Source organism: Theropithecus gelada, chromosome 4 (genome assembly GCF_003255815.1).
Source record: "Theropithecus gelada isolate Dixy chromosome 4, Tgel_1.0, whole genome shotgun sequence".
In the NCBI taxonomy this organism is placed as follows: Eukaryota; Metazoa; Chordata; class Mammalia; order Primates; family Cercopithecidae; genus Theropithecus; species Theropithecus gelada.
Genome location: NC_037671.1, coordinates 33,444,576 through 33,450,686, shown reverse-complemented (window position 1 = coordinate 33,450,686; position 6,111 = coordinate 33,444,576).

The following is a 6,111-nucleotide window of genomic DNA, read 5'->3' as shown; positions in this document are numbered from 1 at the left end:
TAAACCCAGGCTGGAGTGCAGTGGTCGGATCTCAGCTCACTGCAAGCTCCGCCTCCTGGGTTTATGCCATTCTCCGGCCTCAGCCTCCGGAGTAGCTGGGACTACAGGCGCCCGCCACCTCGCCCGGCTAGTTTTTTGTATTTCTTAATAGAGACGGGGTTTCACCGTGTTAGCCAGGATGGTCTCGATCTCCTGACCTCGTGATCCGCCCGTCTCGGCCTCCCAAAGTGCTGGGATTACAGGCTTGAGCCACCGCGCCCGGCCTCATTTCTTTTACTCTACTTTTTTTAGTTCCTCTACTTTTTTGTCTTAGTGATTACCCTACAGATTAAAATTAGCATATTAATAATCCAGTTTGTATTAATACTGACTTAATTTCAATAGTATACAAATGCTTTATTTCTGTATAGCTCTGTTCCCTATCCCCGTGCTGTTGTGTTATACAAATTATACCATTCTTTTTTTTTTTTTTTTTTTTTGGAGGTGTCTCACTCTGTCTCCCAGGCTGGAGTGCAGTGGTACCATCTCGGCTCACTGCAAGCTCCGCCTCCCGGGTTCACATCATTCTCCTGCCTCAGCCTCCTGAGTAACTGGGACTACAGGTGCCCACCACCACGCCTGGCTAATTTTTTCTATTTTTTAGTAGAGACTAGGTTTCACCCTGTTAGCCAGGATGGTCTCAATCTCCTGACCTTGTGATCCCCCCACCTCAGCCTCCCATAGTGCTGGGATTACAGGCATGAGCCACCGCACCCAGCACAAATTACACCATTCTTACATGTGTGCTTATCAACACAGATTTATAAATATTGTTTGCTGAAGTTTTAAATTAAATGGAAAAAGGTATTAAAAAGTACATTTATACTGTCTTTTATATTTACCTATTTCAGTTACCTTTATTGGTGTCTTTATTTCCTTACATGGATTTGACTATATTATACTATATTCTGGTGTCCTTCACTTGAGCCTGAAAGTATTTTAGTACTGCTATCTTGCTAATGATGAAATCTCTGTTTCTTTTTACCTGAAAATGTCTTAATTTCTCCTTCATTTTTGAGGGATAGTTTTGCCAGATTTAGAGTTTTTGGCTGACAGCTTTTCCCCTCAGCACTTTGAATATGTCTTTCAATTGCATTCTAGCCTCCATGGTTTCCTTCCTTCCTTCCTTCCTTCCTTCCTTCCTTCCTTCCTTCCTTTTTTCCTTCCTTCCTTCCTTCCTTCCTTCCTTTCTTTCTTTCTTTCTTTTTCTTTCTTTCTTTCTCTCTGTCTTTCTTTCTTTTTCTATCCTTTTCTTTCTTTCTTTCTTTCTTTCTTTTTTTCTCTTTCTTTCTTTCTTTCTTTCTTTTTCTTTCTTTCTTTCTTTCTTTCTTTCTTTCTTTCTTTCTTTCTTTCTTTCTTTCTTTCTTTCCTTTCTTTCTTCCTCTGTCTCTCTTTTTGTGTTTTTACCTTTTTCTTTTAAGTAGGGATGGGGTGTTGAACTCTTATACTCAAGCAATCCTCCCACCTCAGCCTCCCAAAGTGCTAGGATTAAAGGCATGAGTCACTGTACCTGACCCTCCATGGTTTCTAATGAAAGATCATCTGTCAATCTTCTTGGTTGAATGTGATCAGTCACTTCTCTCTTACTGGTTTCAAGATGATATCTTTGTCTTCAACTTTCAACAGATTGATTACAATGTGTGTAGGTGTGGATCTCTTTGAGTTTATTCTACATACAGTTCATTAAGATTCTCAGATATGTAGATTAACATTTTTCATCAAATTTGCAAAGTTTTCAGTCATTATTTCTTCAAACATTCTTTCTGGCACTCTTTTTTTCATTTTAGGACCACAGTTGTACATATTTTGGTCTGCTTGGTGGTGTTCTACAGTCTCTGAGAATCTGTTCATTTTTCTTTTCTCATTTTTCTTTTTCTTCCTCAAATTGGATAATCAAAATTAACCTACATTTAACTTTGTTGATTATTTCTTCTGCCTGCTCAAATCTGCTGTTAAGCCAGTCTGGTGAAATTTTCATTTCTGTTATTGTATTTTTCAACTCCAGAATTTCTATTTGGTTCTTTTTTATATATAATTCCTGTTGCTATACTCTCTATTGGGTGGTGAGACATCATTCATATGCTTTCCTTTAGTAAACATGATTTCCTTCAGTTCTTTGAATATATTTTAAATGCTTATTTAATGTCTTTGTCTAGTAAGTCTAATTGCTGGGCTTCCTTAGAGACATTTTTTAATATATTAATTTCCCCCCATGTACAGGCCATACTTTATCATTTCTTTGCATATCTTATAATTTCTGTAGAAAACTAGGTATTTTGTGTAATATAATGTGGCAATCCAGATAATCAGATTCTTCCCTCCCTTTCCCTTCTGGGGTTTGCTTTCATTGTTTGTTGTTGTTTTGTTTTGTGACTTTTCTGAACAAGTCTTACAAAGTCTAATTCTTTGTTATGTGTAACTATTACACTTTTTCTCAGTTAGCTCTGTGGTCACCTAGTGTTAGAACAAAGGTTTCCTAAAATGCCTGGAATAAACACATCTCCTAGTCTTTCCTGGGGGGCTTTGTCTTTGTTTTGTGTTGCTATAAGAGAATAGCTGAGATAAGGTAATTTATAAAGAAAAAAGGTTTATTTTACTCATGGTTCTGCAGGTTGGAAAGTTCAATATTAGACAACTGCATTTGGTGGCTTCTGCGGAGGTCCTTGTGCTGTGTCAAAACATGGCAGAGAAACAAAAGGAGAACCAGGTATATGTGAAGAGGACAAAACAAGAGAGGCAAACTTACTTTATAACAACCCACTCTCATGGGAACTTGATAACTAACCCAGTCTTTCAAGAAAGACACAATCCAACTTAATGACCTAAGAACCTCTTAAAGCCACCATCTCCCAACACCACCAGATTGGGAACCAAGCCTCAAAATAAGTTTTGATGAGGACAAGCCATATTCAAACCACAGCAGGTTCTGTGTGCATGTTGGTGAACACCTTCAACACTCAGCCAGACAATCGACAACTCTGCTTTACCCTTTATCTCCTCCTTGTACAGAGCCCCAAGGCGAGCCCAAGAAGAAAGCTTACAATCTTCTCATGTCTTTCCTAAGTATGCACACCGTCCTGCATATGTACATGGCCTTCTAGATTTCCAGGAACATAATGGAAACAATCAAAACCCCTTGGACATCTCATTTCCCAGATTTTCCCTTTAAGCTTTTTATTTAATCTCTCGTTTTCCTCAACTGTTATCCGCTGCCTCAGGCAACTCAGTTGCCTTTAATTGTTTCCAATAAATATTTTCATGGAAAAGGATATTTGCACTGGGCAAATTCACAATCAGGTCAAATGAGACCTACTTTGCAAATTGGGTATTCCAGGAAACCACCAGACAGGTAAAATAATGACAATTCTCTGATCACGAGGTTTTGGAAAAGCCCCAGCTCTGTGCTGTTCCCTCCGGGCTGCTGGTTTTCACCATGATTACAGCTTGTTGGTTTTCAAGTCTACTGCAGAACCTGAGAGCCTGAGAGGACAGAATGGGAATTGTACAAGTTAAAATGTCACAAAACTGTTTTTCTTTAGTAAATGTTCCCTGGATTGCTGCAAGACTTTGGTTAATTTCCAGAGTTCTGAAAAAGTTGATTTTTTACAATTTTTGTCACTTTTCCTGTTGCTTTTACGGAGAGGAGAGTTTTTAGAGGTTCTTACTTTGTTATTTTTGCCAATATTGACCCATCTATAGGAGTTTTAAAATTTTTATATCATTGCCGTTTTTTAGTTCTAGAATTTCTATTTAATTATTTTCTATACATTCTATTTCTTTAACAAAATTTTTCATTATGATTTCTATTATCTTGAACATATTCATTATAGCTACTGTAAAGTTTATCTCTAATCCAATAATTAAGTTATTCATTATTTTTCTCAGTGATGCGCTTTTCTTCCAGAAGGAATTTGCCCTATCCTCTGTCAGGCATATAGAGTATAAAGTGATCCTTACTTTAATCTGGAATGGATCTGACTTGAAGCAGGGTTTAAGTTTTTTCTGGCTGTCATTGTCTACTGTTTCACTGACATCCTGACCCCTTAAATTTGGCAGCCCCAAACACCATTCTTTGTCTCTCCATGGCCATAAGTTGTCTGCTAGAATTATCAGTCTGTTGCTCTGCCTTAAAAATAAGATAATTTCTTTAGGAGTAAGGCAACTGGAGAATGCTGGCTCCTCTCTTGTTATCTTCTTTTCATGATCTTGTCTTCTCAAGCTGTGATCACCTTAAGAGTTTTATGATTCCCTCAAGCATATATTTTTTGTAGGTTTTTATTTCCTTTCAGAGGGGGTCTTGCTCTGTCACACAGGCAGGAGTGCAGTGGTGTGATCATAGCTCACTGCAGACTCAACTTCCTGAGCTCCAGTGCTCAAGCAATCCTCCTGCCTCAGCCTCCCAAGTAGCTAGGACTATAGGCATGCACCACCATGCCCAGTTGATTTTTTATTTTTGTAGAGACTGGGTCTTGCTATGTTGCCCAAGCTGGTCTTAAGACTTGTAGGCTCAAGTGATCCTCCTGCCTTGGCCTCCTAAAGTGCTGGGATTACAGGTATGAGACACTGTGCCCAGCCTATTTTTGTGTTTTATCTGGCTTTACTCATTGTTATTGGAAGGAACATTAATATTGTACAAGCTATTCCATCATAGCCAAAAAGGGGAAGGCAATCCACAGTATTGTTTTTTATTTACAACTGGGGATAGAATTGGAACCTCAGGTATTTCTACTAGTCTCTTCCTTCATAATCTCTTATTTCAGAAGTGGAAGTTGATATTGGACATCTTCCAGTAGCCAAGCATATATACTGCATTAATATAGTATGGATCTGGCAGCTAACCAAATGATGTGTTATGACTATCATAATCTACCACTTTGACCAGAAAACCATAGTCACTTCTTGGTGGAAGAATACAACTGATCAAACACACATTATGTCTGGGACTAGAAGAAAAATAATTTTATTCCTCTTCAGTTACTATACGGTAATCATTAATCTTAGATACTCTTAGAATTAATGACAGTAATTAACCAGTTTATCATTGATGTTATCGTTGTCACAGTGAATTAGAAATGAGGGATTATCTTCATCAATGTCAGTATTTCAAGTAATATCAGCAAGAAATTAATAATAACCTGTATAGACGTGCTTGGGCAGGTTCATTTGAGGCTGGGGAAAGAGATGGTCTAGTACATCAAGTACATGGTCTGGTAAAGGTAAGGCGTCCAGTATGGCTAGAGTATAGTGTACAATAGCATGACAGAGAGTAAATGACTAGAGTAATGAGTTGATGCCTTTTATTTACTACTTCTCTGCCTCTCTCTGGGTAGAGAGGAGGTAAACAATATCAAATGTTGGCAAGTAACAATATATTATTATGGCTTTACATTGAAGAATCAAGGCCTATGAGTGATTAGTAAGCACATAAAACACAATTTGAGAGTTCTAAGATCATTAGTATTAGAATCAGGCATCCTTAGTTTAAACCTATCTATGTCCCTGATTAAGCCCGTGTAATAATTTAACTATGCATGGAGTGGATGTAAAACCATAAATACCTTTTCTACCTTGTGTATCCCCAAGTTAACTCCCTTATTTGAATCTCTGAAATATCTATGGTCACTCTGTTGCCACCTAACAAGGGGCAAAATTGTATGATGGATGAGAAGTCAGAATGAAGAAAGACAACAGTCTCAACAGTTTGCTGTTAAATTATCTCACTTTTTGCAGATTGTACAAAAATATATGATGTTAAAAGTCTCCTGCAAGAAGGGGTCCTGAATATTAAGTCTCTTTAGCTTAAAGGTAAGTCAGCCTCTGTATAAGGACAACTTCATTCCTATACTTGCTCCTATTTTCTTTCCTTTTTCTCTGGTTTTGGCTCTCTCTTATCTTCTTTTACTTGTTACTCTATTTATTCACCTTTTTTTTTTTTTTTTTTTGCCTATTTACCAACTGGTTGTAATTTAGAAATGAAAAATATTTATCTTAATATTTTGATGTATTCATTTACTTAATGTAAGTTCTAAAGATTTGGAATGCATAAGTGAAAATTTCATTATGCTTCATTTC